The sequence below is a fragment of the Leptonychotes weddellii genome, chromosome 4 (genome assembly GCF_054177405.1).
Source record: "Leptonychotes weddellii isolate Sample4059 chromosome 4, ASM5417740v2, whole genome shotgun sequence".
NCBI classification, from domain to species: domain Eukaryota; kingdom Metazoa; phylum Chordata; class Mammalia; order Carnivora; family Phocidae; genus Leptonychotes; species Leptonychotes weddellii.
In genome coordinates, this window is record NC_138372.1 from 82,107,169 (window position 1) to 82,124,963 (window position 17,795).

General features: G+C 36.3%; 2 long non-coding RNA genes across 2 annotated transcripts in view; both read left to right on the forward strand.

Moving 5' to 3' along the window:
• The first annotated feature begins 256 nt into the window (after positions 1 to 256).
• The window catches only part of LOC145720847 (uncharacterized), a 26,538-nt gene continuing 8,999 nt past the window's right edge, over positions 257 to 17,795 (forward strand). The window contains exon 1 of the long non-coding RNA XR_014144066.1: positions 257 to 920. This is a non-coding gene — a long non-coding RNA (uncharacterized LOC145720847). The remainder of the gene's footprint in view (positions 921 to 17,795) is intronic.
• Positions 11,169 to 14,133, forward strand: LOC145720846 (uncharacterized). The gene is made up of 2 exons (XR_014144065.1): positions 11,169 to 12,206; positions 12,435 to 14,133. It is a non-coding gene; the product is annotated as an uncharacterized LOC145720846 (long non-coding RNA).

Sequence of the window (17,795 nt, forward strand, 5' to 3'; positions counted from 1 at the left end):
GAAATATATTTAGTTAAACTCATTATTTTATAGCTTTCATTGGTCTGTACCTAGTAATATTAATGGTGCCTTAAAATCAGTAATTAAATATATGCTTTGAAATAATTATTTAAATATTCAACTCATCATAATTTATATTAATAATATTTACTCACTTCTAACCTAGGGACTAATTTTTTTCTTAATTTTCTTAATATTCATTTCAGATTGGACTTTTTTTTCTGTTTTCAGGTATGTTAAAACTTTAAAGCATGATAAATATTTACCAAGTATATTTAGATTTTATAGTTATCTTTTGGAGCATTCTACATTTGAGCTATTATTCCACGTAGTTTCAGGGTTTTTCTTTATGGAAAGTTTAATGATGCTGCCATAATAAATGATAGTCTTTAATGAAAAGGAGTTATGTAACTCTAAATGTAAAATACCTACCAACAAGCTATTTTAAGTAGTCCTAAATATAAAGGCTTCCAAAACATTTTCACATCCTCCATAATAAAAGGAGTAGTTTGATGAGAAATGCCATTTATATATTAGGAAAGTATTACAGGCTTGTTCTGCAAATCTTTTAGAACAGCTATTATCTGGTCAAAGCCTTGTGCTAGATGCTGTGGAAACAAAGCAATGAATAAGATCTCTTCATGAATGCTGTCGCATTGAATTAAGAGATGATAAAAATAATGTATCATAATACAAAATAAAATCAGTAAAATAAAGTTAGTAGAAGCAAAGAGAAATGATCAAATTATTCCAATCCTAAGGATGAGGAAGACTTTATATTTCCCTCTGTCATATTTATCTGATTACTATAACCGTTTCCTTCTCTGTCTTTCTCAGTAAAGGTGAGACTGAATGTTCATCTCAGTATTTCCTGTGCGTACCACAGAGCTCTGAGCTAACAGATGATCTTCTAGCCTTAAGTGAGTTAATATGTAAATTATCCACACTTTGAAAGATGAGTATCTGTTCTGTAGAGAGCTTTCCAAAATGAGAGGAAGGTGTCAGCTTGTTCACACAAGTTGGTTGGTGTGATGTTTAATGTTCACCTTGAGGAATTAGAGGCAGATGTTCCTGAAGTAATAAGTGGATGGCATATTGTAGGATGCCTTAGGTGCCGTTTTATAGGTAAAGCGTTGAGGATTTCTTCATTATTGTATTGCATAATCTAAGAGTTTACCAGGATATTGGGTTACTTATGTCACCCATTTGGATTCCCATTACTAACCTTTCTAACTCAATCTTAAAAGGGAAGATAAACGAGCCAAAGGAAACCAAACACATGGACTAGTTTTGCTCTGATTAAGATAAGCCAGTTCCAGAAAGAAGGGTTTGAGGAAACTGGAATATATTTTTTAAACTGTATCTTTATTAAATTTTTGCCACATTTCATATTAATTAATATTCCTTGAATATGTTTTTGATTTAAAGAAACAACCTTACTGAAGGGTTTGTGGACAAAGATGTTAACCTAATAACTTTGGAAATGAATAGAATCTAGAGGACTAAAGGTGAAAGTAACTGTACCTAGCACTATTCTATATTTGGCAAAGGGGTTTCCCACTGGCACATGGGTGAGCAATTTTGAAAGCCCTATATATGGCTACATGGAACAGTTAAAGTAAATGAACAGCAGGCTTCTCACTATTAGAGTGGGAGAAAAGCAAGGGGAAGAGGTTAGAATGACCCATGTAGTAGACTGGAGTTACAGATACTAATGAACTCATGTTTGGTTTAATATGGATAGAGGTTTGTATATTTGCAGATACATGCATATGCATGGGTTAGTATACATACAACCATCTAGTTAGCTTGTCAGCTTAGAGGGCCTAGAAACAATAACCTAGCAGTAATGAACGCACCTAGTGTGTAGATCTTGGTGCTCACACCATTCTCCAATAAAAGGAACCAGAGTTATTTGAGGAAGGGCTGATTCTAGAAATGAGGCAGGAAACATACAAGATGAACTTAGAGTATCTTGTAGAGCCAGAAAATAAATGCTCAAAAAAGAAAAAAATTATAGGAGCCAACTAAACCAGCTCCCAATGATCAAAGCTGGAACAATTTGAGCAACAAAATTTATGAAGTACAGACGTGAGTTAATAATAATAATAGTGATGGTGTATCAACATCAGTTTGTTAATTGTGACAAATATACCACTTAATCCAAGTTGTTAGTAAAAGGGGAAACTGAGTATAGGGTATATGAGAACCCTTTTAGTTATTTTTTTTTTGCAATAATTCTGTAAATCTAAAAGTGTTAAAAAAATTAAGCTTGTTTTTAAAAATCACACACTTTCAAGAGCTAAGTATATGTTCATGATTTATCTGTGGATAGATAACAATACCATATCCCAAAGATCATTGAAAGGTCTTATCTTCAAGTTTTCAAGTCCATTAAACTTGCAAGATGCTCGAAGAATGTAGCCTAGGCTAATTTTATGCCAAAAGATGAACCCCACATTTCCAAAACAATTTTTAAAACAAATTTTTATCCATAAAAACAAAGGTAATGTTTTGCACTCACTGTCAGATTAAATTTCACATTGCTTTTAATCTTTATTGCTTGTATATGAAATACATTGCAGGTTTCAGAACAAAATTCACTTAGACAAGTAAATGACTTTTGTGCTGTATATTTCCACACATTAATAGCATCATTTGCATGCTAAAGAAATGAAATTTTTATTCTGCTGTGGCCACCAAGGATTAATTTAATGAATTAAATAGAGTTTCGATTGCCTTCTGAGAGAGAGAAGGTTAAAAGGTACATTTTGCTAAATATTTAAAATCTTTAACCTTTGTAGTATAGATTAAATGATTAAAAAGAGAGAGATATAGGTAGTTAAAGTACAGTTGTATCTTGCTTGAAATTTTTCCTTTTTAAATCTCTATGATTCTTTGAATTAATACAAAGTATTTCTAACGAGGCTATAATTTTTCTATGAAAGAATTTTCAAACATGTTTATCAGATTTCCTATGATTTGTTTTATCAAACCTAAGTGCATAGAGGAGGAAATTTTACATGTGGGCAAGCAGCATTAAGAGTCTCTTATATGCTTTTTCTTCTGCAGCTACACATGAGCATGTCTAGAATTCTTAGAATTCACAATTTCCATTCCTAAATGAACGGCCTTCATAGTTCTATTTAATTTTTAATTTGGTTACTTGTGGAAAAATTAAGAACTATCTTTTAATTTGTGTTTTGGAACTTCTGTAACAATGTATTAATTCACATTTGGTATTCCCATCACAAACCGTCAAACAGGACAACCCATATATACTGGAGTATTTTGTGATGCAACGGACACTATGAATGGCATCAGACCATTTCTTTCATTAAATATGTTCTCTTCTTACAATTGACAGATTAAAACACATCAATCAAATATATGATTGAGACATCTCTATAAATATCTAAGCAGTCTGAGGAAAGTAGATTAAAACAATCTCTTGGTAGAAAGAAAGAAACATCAGTTGTAGGTGGTAAATTACCTTATAAAATGTGTTTTATATTCTTGATATAATTAGAGTATCTGGGCTTCAACATGTAATAATAAAATACAAGAATTTAAAGTAATATGTTTTCTTGAATCATTAAATTTAATCCAACCCATAATGTGCCTATTTCATATTTCATTTAGCATCTTTTTTAAAGATTTTATTTATATGAGAGGGAGAGAGAGAAGCTGAGAGAGAGAGAGAGAGAGAGAGCATGAGCTGGGGGGGGGGCAGAAGCAGAGGGAGAGGGAGAAGCAGGCTCCCCACTGAGCAGGGAGCCCAATGTGGGGCCCAATCCGAGGACCCTGGGATCATGACCTGAGCCGAAGGCAAACACTTAACCCATTGAGCCACCCAGGCATCCCTCATTTAGCATTTAGAAAAAAAGTAGACTCTTTTTGAGGTTGGACTAAAGTGAACTTTCCATACACAAATACATTTTATTGTTGCATTATTTTTATACCTTTATATGATAAATATATACATGTTAACACATCTGAAAGACAAAGGATTAAAAAAATGTTTTATAAAAGGTTAACTGGTTACAGTACATACTGGAGTTGCTTCCTCCTTACAGCTGCAAGCCTTTCCAGTATGTCACTCTGGTCCCTTTTAGTGGGCTTTGAACAGGAACCTGAGGCACTACACTGCAGGATAGCCTTTTCATTCCAGCCAGACTGCACTTAATTCTTCCCAGAAAGATGGCCATTTGTCCAACTATGACACCTGGCCCCTTGTACAGGCAATCTCTGCTGTCTGCTTTCTTTTCCTATGCATCGGTCTTATTTTTTCTGTGCATGTCTCATAAACTTTTGTTGAAACTGGACATTTTAGGTAATATATTTTAGCAACTCTGGCTATTGATTTCCACTTCCCTTCACAGGGCTTGTTTTTATTGTTGGTTGCTTGTTTATTTATTTAGTGACTTGGCTAGAATATTTTAGTGAAGTCTATTTTGCCCGCTGTGTGAAGCTTCTCATTTGCTCCTCCTAAGGTAGCCCTGGGTTGTGTGCACAATCACCCAGGGATGGCAGTTTTTTATAAAGGAAGACTCTCTTTGTCTCTTTCCCTGATCTGTCTAATGAGCTACTTCTACTGGTATCACACCCCGCTCTTAAGACTCCATTAATTATGGCCTGATGGCTCTATTGTTTTTGACGGTGTCCTCAGGCATAAATTAGTCCACAGTCTGGTCCAATTAATATGGGTAGGGATGGTTTTTAAAGACCATCTTGGAGGTTTGTTCTGACTCTAGAAAGGTTTTTCTTGGCTATTTCCCTGCTTGTCCCTGGTAAACTAGCTGGCTTCTGGTTTAGCTTGGTGATTTCATAGAGCTAACAGTGTCCTCTTAATTGTTTATCACCTAAATCTCCAATGTTTTTGAGAGTGTTCTTTGGTATTGAAATGACTCACACCATGTTTTAAATAAAATTAATTTCTTTGGTGAAAGCTTTGGAGTTGCCTGTTTTAAAGGACAGTCTGTTTCCCTGCACAACTAATCTGAATATTGGGCAGGGGCGGTAGCCTCTATTATTCTCAGCTTGCCTTTCTTGGCACTGAAAATCTGTCCCACAAATGAACTAGGATGATGATCAGAGCCCTAATATTTATGCCCAGGTAGAGCAACCAACATAGGAGTGGAGGCTGGGTGGAGGAAGTAACAGGACTCACCAATAATGTAGCCTCAGCAACTCTGAGTTGGAGGGGATTCGAAATGATGGTGACCTCTCCTTCCTAGTAAATGCAGTGCCCCCCCAATTGGGGGCTGAAAAGAGAGGGAGTGCTATCTTCTTGAACATATCCACCCAGAGGGGGGCTTCTGTTAAGTTGAGCTGGTGTTCAACTTGACAGAAGGACTGTCCACAACAGAGGAGGGACTGGAGGAGAGCAGGAGAAGGAAGTGAGCTGTGGCTCAGCTTCCTACAGACTCTTAGGGTACTTACTCATTTTTAGTAGATTTTCCTAAATAAATGTTTCTTCATTTATTTGCTGTATGCCCTTTGGATAATTTTCGGAGACTTTAAATAGTTGTGTGTGTGTGTGTGTGTGTGTGTACAAATAGAGACATATAATTTTATCTATCTTTCTACCTATCTATCTATTTATCTATCTATATTTCTGTCACTAGAGAGCAGGTTGATGGAATTTTTCATGCTGTTGTTCCTAAAGTGGACGCTCTGTTGATATCATTAGTTTTTGAGCTGGCCATGCTAAGCTATCATCAATAGTAGCAGGATCCTCTAATCTCATGCTTTTTTTTAGCCAAGTCAATGATAGGGTTTTAATAGTTCAGTTCTGATATCTCTAGATTCAGAGCCTCTTTCCTTCCCCCTCAAACTTTTCCCAGGAGTGAACAAGAGTCTCAGGGTCTCCAAAGTCTGACTTAAACAGCAAATGTGACTTTTAGCAACTTTCTGTCTCTTAAACATGTGAAAATATGCAGCAAATTCTTGCTCTTGAAAAGATATTAAAACTTATAGCTTATTTTGTGCTACAGAAGATGATTGTCTTCATGGATAAACAAAATGTGGCATATTCCATATGATTAAATACTATTAAGCAATAAAGAGGAACAAACTATTGATTCATGCTTCAACATGGATGAACCTCAAAAACATCATGCTAAGTGAAAGAAACCAAATGCAAAATGCTGCATATTATATGATTCCATTTATATGAATAACCAGAGAGGGTAAATATAGAGAGGCAGAAAGAAGATTAATGGTTGCCTGGGGCTGGAGGAAGGAATGCAGATTGACTGCAAATAGGCCCAAGAAATCTTTTTGGAGTAATAAAAGTGTTCTAATATTGAATTTTTGTGATGATTGCAGAACTCTGTAAATTAGTAAAAATCATTGAATTGTACACTTAAAATGAGTGAATATGTGGTATTAAAATTATGCTTTAATAGAATTCTTAAAATATGATTGTCTCATTTGTCCTTATTTATAATCCCTATATTTTGCACAATGCCTAAAACATAGCAATGTTCAATAATGTTGATGAGTGAATCAATCTATTAATTAATAAAAATCCCACTGGCCACAGGTCAACTCTCACCCAAATGGTAGCGTCAAGGGACTGGAGTGCACAAAGCATCCATGGATCCACAAAGCTTAAGTTCACCATGCACTAGGAGAGGGAAATGAGTAACAAAAATACAAAATGCAAATAATAGTAAATTAGAGGCAAATTTTATCTGAGTCTAACTGATGATCAAGTAGATGGGTACTTTAACACCATTCTTCTCCCAACCCATACCTCATCTAAGTCGAAATGTAGGGAAAGAAGGATGAAAAGAAAAGGACCCAGGACCAGGACCCCCTCTCTACAGACCATGTTTCAGTCAAAGGAGATTACTACTCTCTGATTTTGTATTGTCAAGATATCTAAATTTTAAGTTTTCATTTAAAGAATCTCTGTAGCAAACAAACAAACAAAAAGTATCTGGGCGAATTTGAATAATCACATTGATCTCAATGCCAACTGATTTTAAACAAATTATTTCCTAATCGATCTTATAGATCATCTTCTCAGGATGCTGTCATTGACCTGAAACACCCTCCACTAATCCATAATGTAGGAAAAAGTACAGAACGGTTTGGGAAAAACTGGGCAAGGGCTTCCTCATTCATCATTCTACTCCTGGGAACACAGTAGGTTCTTAAATATTTATTGTATGATTAATGACATCTTGAAGTTACTAAAACACAATGCCAAACAAACTCAGTGTTGTAGCAAATCTTGCAACTCTTAATTAGGTGAACAAAACACAATGTCCATTTGCCAGTTTGTCACAGGTTCATTAGTCTCTTGCTCACACCGAGATGTTGGTATGTTAAGAAACTTACTGAATAATCAGTGACAGGTTATGCACCTGCTATGCTGTTCACAGGAACATTTTGCCTGATAAAAAACAATATAAGACCAGTATGCAAATTCTGTTTTCCAATTCAAAGCACCACAAAGCTCAACATCTAATGATAATATAAAGCCAGTTAAAAGTCCATTTCTCTTATTCATAAAGTGTTCACAATTACCCCAATAATTATGTTTAAAAGCTTTTGATTTAATCATTTTTATATCCTATAAGTATTTACATCCCATAAGCATCCAGTTTCTTTTCTTTTTTTTTTTTTAAAGATTTTATTTATTTATTTGACAGAGACAGAGATAGTGAGAGCAGGAACACAAGCAGGGGGAGTGGGAGAGGGAGAAGCAGGCTTCCTGCTGAGCAGGGAGCCCGATGTGGGACTCGATCCCAGGACCCTGGGATCATGACCTGAGTCGAAGGCAGACGCTTAATGACTGAGCCACCCAGGCGCCCCAGCATCCAGTTTCTAACCTGCCCCTAGATAAGAGCCTTTTGCCTTCTGCTCTTTATTAATTTAGGCATTTCATTTCCCATGTAAATGAGAAGAAAAGAGAATGGAAACAAAATTTAAATGAGAAGGTTTTGCGACTTGATTATAATGCCAATAAAAATTTTGGTATGGGTTGAGGTTGAGAAATATTGCTAAATGTAGTTTTTCAATTATCTATGGATTTCAATTATCCAGAGATCCCTCTCCTTTATTAGAATAAATAACTGTGAGTTAATGTAACTTATTTGGATAGAATTTAAATCTCACCACGCTCAACTTCATTATCTGGAACTGGGCTTTCATTTTCAAAGACTGAAAGGAATTTAGGAAATTACATTATTGTTATTTTTTCCTTTCTTTAAAAAAGCTGACACAACATGTTTCATGCATCAAGAAAACAATAAACCAGAAAGATTGTCAGCCACTTTTTAGTACTTTACAGATTCTAAGACTTATATTCTATCATATTTCTCAAACTTAATGGCTATGATACTTGAAAAATGTTTTGAGACATAAGAATATGCACAGATATAGAAGTTTCGTTTGTATATTACAGGCACATACATGAATAAGCTATACCAGAGTTTTGAAAGAAATTTCTAAACTTCAGTAATTAAATATGAAAATACTGCACAAACATTTACTGCCTTCCTGAATGGACATTCAGTATTAACACATGTCATCAGAAGGCCTTCATTGAATTACTATGGTTAAGAACACAGGCCAAGGATTTTGATCATGACCTTCAGCAAATTATTTGACTTCTTAAGTCTCAGTTTTCTTCCAAGTAAAATGGATATATTAATGGGTTTTTGTGAGGAATAGGTTACAAATACATATAAATATAAATACATGTATTATATATGCATATATACAATAGACATATAATATCTATATTTGCATAATGCCTTGCACATAGGTAATTAAATAGGAGTTGTACTACAGTTATTATTACCATCTTTGACTCCTTTCTTTTCCATATGTCCATATCAAATCAGCTGAAAAATCATCCCAAGAAATCAATTTCTCTAGTGTCTCTCAAATGTATCCAGTCCTCCCTTTCCCTTCCACTAGTCTTACCTAAGACCATAATCCCACTTCCTGGTCTATTGTAATAGTCCCAACTGTTCTCACTCCCTCCAATCTTTCCTCCTCTACCCACAGTCCTGCAAGAGATACCTTTAAAAACACAGTTGATTGTGTATCACTCTGTGGAAGAAAAGCTTTAATATTTCACCATATATCATTAAAATAGGCCTCACATTGGCATTCAAAGTCACAATGTCATCAAATCCACATTTCCAGTGTCTTCACCCTCTAAACCACCTTCTGTCTTCCTCTCTTATTCACCACCCAAAAACATCCTAAGTCATTCTACCTGCCTGATGACAAGCTCTGGATTTTCCCAGTTGACAACCTTGCTTGAATTATTTTCACTGCCCTTAAAATCCCTCCCTCTATTTATGGTGAAGACTGAAAAATCCTATAAAAAGATACCTAAAGGGGCGCCTGGCTGGCTAAGTCAGTAGAGCATGTGACTCTTGATCTCGGGTCATGAGTTTGAGCCCTACACTGGCAGTAGAGATTACTTAAGAAAAAAAAAAAAAAAAAAAAAGACACCCGAGTCTGTATTCTGGTGCCTTATGAGGTCTCCACAGGCACTGATTTATACCCATCTTCCAGAACTCCTGTATTGTGTATTTTAGCATGCCTCACATTTACTGGAGCACTGCATCAGAGCAGGCTTTTGTTTATCTGAAGATTCCTTAGATTGACACATGTTTGATTTTCTAATACAATTCTGACACTAAACAAGGGCTTTTAGATTCCCTGATAATGCTCTTGAAAGAGCCTCATGCCAGTAAGACTCACTAGCTCTAGAACACTAGCCTGAACAAATCATTCAAGTCCAATTTATATGAGGGAATTTGGAATAATCGGTTCCTCTCTTCCTCTTATACTCTAACTAATGTGTCTCTCAAATTTCTACCATATATTTCATCTCTCTCAAGAAGTATTTCAAAGCCTCTTTAATTGGAGTATTCTCTTCTTCCCCTGCAATGCAGTTGAACCTTACATCTTTCGTACAATTCAGATTGCATACCCCTTTTTCAGAATTTTTTATATTTGTGCCTTTTACTTTTACTATATCACATGCTCTTAAATAAAGCATTTATTTTACTTTCTATGATACCTACATCAGAATATATCTCATAGCAAATATTCAATACATGCATGAGGAGTTTAATTGATATAATAAGATGAGTTGCATGATGAGTTGAATTGATATTATAAGAATATCACTTAATATATGTAAAATACTTTACACTTTCGAAAACAAAACTATAGATATAGTCATATGGCAGAACAAGTAATACTCTCAATGCCCAATTCTAGATAGAACATTGAGATCCACAGAGTCATAGATATATTACTTCAGAACAAGAAGCCTAGTTCTAAGAGCTTGCCCAGAGTTTTCCCACAACCTTCAAGAGCTTTCTAGCTTCAAATATAGATAGCTCTGATTCAGAATTTTGTGGTGATACTCTAATGTTGTGGAGATAATATAGAAGTCAAGTCATTGCCTTACATATGCATCTTTCCTCTCCTACATGGAAATAATCTTATTGTTCATTAAGAAAACAATGGTTAAAATAAAGAAGAGATGGCCATGATAAATATAAAAAGGGGGGGGTGCCTGGGTGGCTCAATTGGTTAAGTGACTGCCTTTGGCTCAGTCATGATCCCAGGGTCCTGGGATCAAGCCCTGGGATTATGCTCCCTGCTAAGCAGAATCCTTAAATCCCAGCTGAGCAGGGAGCCTGTTTCTCCCTCTGCCCCTATCCCTGCTTGTGTTGTCTCTCTCTTAAATAAATAAATAAATAAATAAATAAATAAATAAATAAATAAATAAATAAATAAAAAGAAGAGATGGCCATAATGCTATATGTTATGCTATGTAGAACTTCAGAAGAAAGGGGTAGAACTAAATGTGGTAACATGAAAGTGTCTCTAAGATATGAGATTAAATTAAAAATTGTTTCATAATGACAAAACAACATTGCATCACTTATATATTAAAACTATAAAATACAGGGGCGCCTGGGTGGCTCAGTCGTTAAGCGTCTGCCTTCGGCTCAGGTCATGATCCCAGGGTCCTGGGATCGAGCCCCGCATCGGGCTCCCTGCTCGGCGGGAAGCCTGCTTCTACCTCTTCCACTCCCCCTGCTTGTATTCCCTCTCTCGCTGTGTCTCTCTCTGTCAAAGAAATAAATAAAATCTTTAAAAAAAAAAAAAACAACTATAAAATACAGGATACTATATATTCTCTACAATTACATATGTATTTATGCAAAATGTATAGCAAACGGTCTGGAAGAATATGTACCAAACAGGAGTCATTAGCTCTGAGAATCAAGAAGAGGTAGACTGGGGTTGGGATGCTGGCCATGGAACTGAACGTCAGAAGTTGCTTTTATTTTTTTCCCCATTTAAATAATGTTTTGATTTTTTTAACAAGTAAAATGTATTCTGGCCCCAAGCCAAATGCCAAAGTTCAAATCCTGTCTCTGCTGTTTGCTACTTTTGTGAACTTGAGCAATACATTCTCTCCACCCCTGTTTGTCATCTACAAAATCTTTATAATACACCCACATGATAGGCAATGCTGCCTTCATGGGCACACAGACCCTTTTTAAAAAAATTTAATACTTGGATTAACCAGCAGAATCCTTAAATAGAAAACAGACATCCAAATTCCCCAAAACACATATTTTACCTTTTAGATGTTCCATATTGTATCTGGAAAGTTTCTGTATACTATAGATTGGAATCTGAAAATGAAAGTTAACAGTACCAATTTAGAGACGCCATTGAATTGAACTGTGTCCTAATCATTATGTTCTAATGTTATAGGTTAGAACATCTTTCAGACAGTACTGAAATATTACAGAGATCTTCATATGGAAAATTCAGCAAAAATTTAATAAACTCTTCATCTATTTGAATAATTATGTTGAACACACCTTCTCATGTCTGATAACAACTTCCTATCCTTGGCTACATGTTCTTCTTGTGAAAGGGTTCTCTTCAATGGTGGCAAATTTCTTTTCACTATTATTGACCTTTCAAGTTTGGAAATTTCTGACACATAGCAAAATGGTTTCCTAGAGTCTCAGTGTATATGTAAAGGTAACAGAAGTAGCTCAAATGGTTAATCCAAAATGAAGCCTACATCATAGCTAAATGGGTCTTAAAAACCTAGTTACTGCTGTATAAAGAAAACAAAAGAATTTCTGCATTAACTCAGTGACATTGCTACTTTATTTCACATTAAAAATGAGGCTGTGCCGGGCGCCTGGGTGGCTCAGTCGTTAAGCGTCTGCCTTCGGCTCAGGTCATGATCCCAGGGTCCTGGGATCGAGCCCCGGATCGGGCTCCCTGCTCCGCGGGAAGCCTGCTTCTCCCTCTCCCGCTCCCCCTGCTTGTGTTCCCTCTCTCACTGTCTCTCTCTCTGTCAAATAAATAAAATCTTTAAAAAAAAAATAAATAAAAAAAAAAATAAAAATGAGGCTGTGCGAACAGGGAATATCAAGCCTTGTTTTTCTCAGACAACTAAACGCCTTAAAAACTTCTGGCCTTCACCCATTTTTTGTTTGTTTTTCTCAATGTTCTTGCTGAGAAAACCCTTAATTGAAAATAATTTTGTTTAGCATCATCTCCCAACATTTCCTGAGCATCTACTATGGGCCAGGAATTGTGCTAGGTACTGATAATATAGATAGGAATACGTGACATTCCTTGGCTTTATAAAACCTGCAACCTAGAAAGAAAAACACACAAGCAAACAAGTGATTTTTTTTCTTTTTAAGAATTTATGTTAGAACTAAAGTTCATGTGCTATATAGTCATACACACAAACAGTTCTTTAAAAGCAATACATTAATCCTTAAACATATTATTTTGGGAAAAAAGGTGGCAAATTTAATCCAAACAATACAATCATGTTATATACTAATTATTTGTTATCAGTGAGGTGTTTTTTTTTTTTTCCCAAAGCCTGTTTGTCAGGCTCAAGATATTATTTTTCATTTTTTCTAGCTTGATCTTTATATCCTAAATATTCCTCCAAAATTCATTGTGAAGACATTGCAATGAGAGGATCCACTCACTAGGTGATTTTCTTTTAGGGTCTGTCTTATCTTAGATCAGAAGACTTGGATGGATCTTGATTAGCGTAACACTTTTTGTCACGGAGCCACAGGATATCTCTAGCTCAAAATCTTAGCATTTAAAAAGCAGTTGAGAATCTGTGAGGATTACTGTCCCATGGACACCTGTTACAAATCTGAGTAAGCGATACCTTGGCAACATTGCTTTCCAAGTGTTTCTGTTTGATATAATCAGGCCTGACCACCAGCTTCTGTTTCTGCCAAATCTATTATGTATAATTTTTAGTTGATGTAATTCTTTTAAAGCCAAATCAGAGTGCTGTGCTGTAAATAAAGCTCACTCTTCTTCACAGCAGGCAACTGTGTGATTACTCCTACTAACTTTATTTCTCTACCCCTTCCAAACCATGCATATCACCAAGGAGGTGCCTGGGTGTAAGAGGAAAAGAATAGAGCGTTCCTGAACTGTAATGATGTGTACTTGATCAGCCATTGACTTGCACAATGAAAGAAGTAGTAATTGCCTGATGATGTGTCAGGTGACCTTTGGGCTTTGCATATAAAAGAATTCAGAGGCGGTATACAGAACGAGTAAAAGTGACATTTTCAATATCACAGCTGGAGCAGAACAACCTACTATTTAGTCTACTATTTCCATGCGAACACTGAGTACTTGGGTTGGCTTTTTCATGTCACAAATTTGACGGCATTATTTGGACTTTTAGAAAGTTGTAAATAAGCCTTATGGTTACTGATTTCAGATAAATGATTCTGATCTTGGATATTTTCAGTCTCTCCGTTTTCTGAGCTCCTGTAGTGTCTATAGTCTGAATCACTCAACCCAGCACTTAATTAAATGTAAGTCTTTAATTGCGTTCTTGGGTATAAAACAGAATCTTCCATTCTGTTGTAACACTGACTGACCTGTAAAGGACTGGCACATAGTAGGTTTCTGATAAAATACCTTTGGATTGGTTCAATCTCTTAGTTCCTGACCTGTTACACTCACTACTCAGATGGTTAAAATATTGCAGCAGGAAGGGATGTTAGTCCACTTTATAGAGAATGATATTAAGCAATTTTCAAAGGAACAGTAGGTTCTTGGCAAAAAAAGAAACAAACCCACAAATCCTAAAATAATTTCCTTTCTGCTACCTATGGGCCACACCGCAGTTTGATGCAAGATTCAGAGATACTTTTAGGTCTCTATATACTTCACAAGAGGGGAAAAAACAGTGTTCCAATCTCAAGAAAAAATTGAAGGAGACACAGCATTGAAAGACCACACTGAAAAAATTGTCTGCTTCTGAATTAGGAACACCAGTGGCCCATTACTCTAAAAAAGACCACACATATACAAAAAAAAAAAAAAATCAAGAAAGTTTGAAACAGGCTAAAAATTAAGAAAAATATATTGGTATTTTTGTCAAATAAAAACTGAAATGAACAAAAACCCTTATTTAGTGACTGCTTCTGGTGAGCCTACACAAGAGTGCTTTATAAGTACTATGAGCCTAGATATTCACTTATTTCCCAATATATTCTGGCCAACCTAAATATGTATTAAAGATAATATAGAATCCCTATTTCATGATAAAAAGTCATTGATTAACAGGCAAGGAAAATTGTTCTTATTTCTAACATGTACTGATTTAGTAATTAAAACCATGATATTCTGAGGCATAAGACAAAGTTCTTAAGTATTTAAAGTAGGAACTGGACAGCTGTCCAAAAGCAAAGTAAAACAAACCAAAATTCTCATGGATTTATATAATCTCATCCATTCCCAAATGGCTCTTGTTAAAATACCATTTACCTTATGCTAGCTCAAGGAAAACCAAGCAGTTTTGTTCCCTTCTCGAACCTCGATTGCCCGCTGAGTGATAAGAATCTTTATGGCACCAGAAGTCCTAGATGAGGGATCAACACGAATGCTTCCCCACTCTCCTCTCTGTCTTGGCAAACATCTCTTACCAGTAAAACCAACGTGATCTCCACTCAATCCCTGGTAGGATTCCCAGGATTCCCAGTTCATCCCAATGAACTCCTACCCTTTGAAAAGGAACTCCAGAAGCCATTAGACCATTCTGACAAGGGACAGTAATTCACCTCAGTATACTCTTCAAATCTGTTAAATAAACGAGGGTAAGCGGGATGTCCCTTCTGTGCTGCAGTTCAACTGCTGGTTCAAGGAGCTATGAGAAGTTAAAGTGCAGATCCAGCCACTGCATGTGGCACCTGCTGTTCTTTGTGCCACTGGCCCCTGACACTGAAAAGCAGAGCTTCGCCACCCAAAGCCGGGCAGCTCAGGAGTTTGGGGATATATATAAATATATATCGGTGTACATTGGTCTGAGGATTTAGACCGTCATCCTAATACTAAGAGTAAGAGCTAATTACCTCTGCTTCCAAACATATATTTGCAAAACTGTCAAGCCAAGGTGGCTTTTCTGCATTAGTAGAAATAGTTGCCTTTTCCAACATCAGGCGTGTCTTAGGTTTTAAATTTTCAGTATGAATGAAAACAAGCGATGGTTCTTAGGATTACTCGTATGAAGAAAGGAAGCTTTGGTTTCTCACTTCCTGGACAAGTAGATACCATAAGCATATTTTTAGGAGTCCTGCTCAACTCCATCATAAAGATCCTCTCTTTTTGATAAGCACTAATGATCTATTATTCAAGCCAAAATGTTGTAGGCTTTATGGTTTTCACTTAATATTCAGACCAACTGTCTCATGACTGTGTAACATCTCATCCCGTCAGTGTCTCCAGCTAGAGAAAAGTTGGGTATGTTTTTCTCTCTTACTTGAATTGAGAAATTCAAATGAATGTGAATCAAAAAGAGAGTTAACCCTTTTATAAAATTAGCTATTCCAGTCTGCTGGCTGGCTGATTGAGAACAAACTACTTAATGAGAAACTGTGTTCCAAATTGAAAGCAAATCCATACATGGCACCTTCATCAGAAGGAAAGTAGATACAAACATAAGACTTGTACTTTCTGCTCCCAAGGGGCCCTCCTTTGACAAGGAGAGCCACCAGAAAAAAAAGGAAAAAAGGATAAACCTCTCATTATCAGCCCAAGCACAAATACGGATATGGTAGCTGAATTGAGTGGGAGAAAATAATTGGGTAGGAATTTATTTTTATAATATGGGAATGGGGGCATTTCCTATTTTTAGTTTAAGAAGAAAGATGATTCCAGTTTAATGCTGTTGTTGATTTATCCTGTTTTCTTATCTTTTGGGGATAACTTCCCAGTGAGTGAGCTAAAGAGAAACTTGTACAGTTCATAAATACTGCACATTATTAAACCTCTCCCCTGTACCTTTCGAGGCCAGAATTTCCAGATAGATACCGAGGGACCCTGTGATGATGCATTGGATTAATTCACCAGCCTCTCACTTCTTTAAGTTTCTAAGAGACCAAATCTTTAAAGCTGACATATGGGAGAATGGTGATATATTACATTAATTCTGTAGCCCCTTACTTTCATTTTAGGTCCTATGCGTTTCAATGGACATTTGTCTCCATCACAGCCACATCACACCAAACATTTGATTTGTCAGTTCATTTGGTCAAATACCACTCAACACAAGAAGTGCTCAGGGAGGAGAAGAATCTAGCTCAAGATCTGCAGCCGTTTTCTGAAGTTGACCCAAATGGCTTTTTTCTTCCAGTTTCTCAGAATCCTGTCTCTGTAGTTGTCTTTCCCTTTGATCCATCCAGGACTTCAAAGTGATAGTTTGGGGTATTCTCTCTATCTTTTTTTTCCCCCTCACTAACAAATCTATAGCAGCATGAGTTTTCCATATTCTGTTTAATGCTAAGCATCAGGGTTTTCAGTTTATAGTCTCACTTCCTCTGATGCCATTCTTTCTGCCTAAGATTATAGTTTAAATATGTTTCCCAAGCTTTTTCGGCAGTGATGGGCCTGGAATATAAGTTTATTATGGACGAAGAACAAGCAGAGATCAGAAAATGAGCTCTGCCACTATGTTTGAAACATCCTGAAACTGACTCTAAAGCAATTAATATTTGTAGTTTGTATCTAAAAACATTTTCATGTACAGTATTTCACATCATCCTTATAGAAGAGTGAAGTGAGGTGATTATCAATCTCAGCATCGATTTGCATATGAAGAAACTGAGTCTTTGGCAGGTTGACTCACTTGTCCACAGCATGCAACTTGTACAGGACAAAACTGGGAATTTAACCAGGTCTAGCGAGTGTTTATCTTTACCTGAAACCATTTCACCCTCCAGCGAAAGTTAGAAAAACTGGGGTTTCAAACACTAAGGTACAGGTTAACATCAGTGAGAACAGGCAAATTCACAGTGGCTATGATCTACTGAACCCTTCCAGGGCAGTAAAACAGGGAGTGAACATCTGCATGAAATATGCGTATCACTGGCATTGGAAAGAGGAAATATGAACTCTTCCAGAATATGTGGGCCAAACGCAATGGGTAGCGCTCTGTATAGCTGCCCTTTTGTAACACTCACACCATAATCACCTATTTAATGATTGTCTTCCCTGTAAAGCTGTAATCTCCGCAAAGGAAACTACATCAACCCTCCTGTGCATTCATACCAAGAAGGAAACTGAAGTAATTCTTCCTTTCATTCTAGATTCCAGCCAATGCCAGCTCTAGAGTTTCTAGTTCTACTGGGACTGTTCTAAAAGCCCCTATTTCATCCTATGCACAATATTGAAAAATAAGATACTTCGAACATGGATTCTCTGAATCCATTACACCC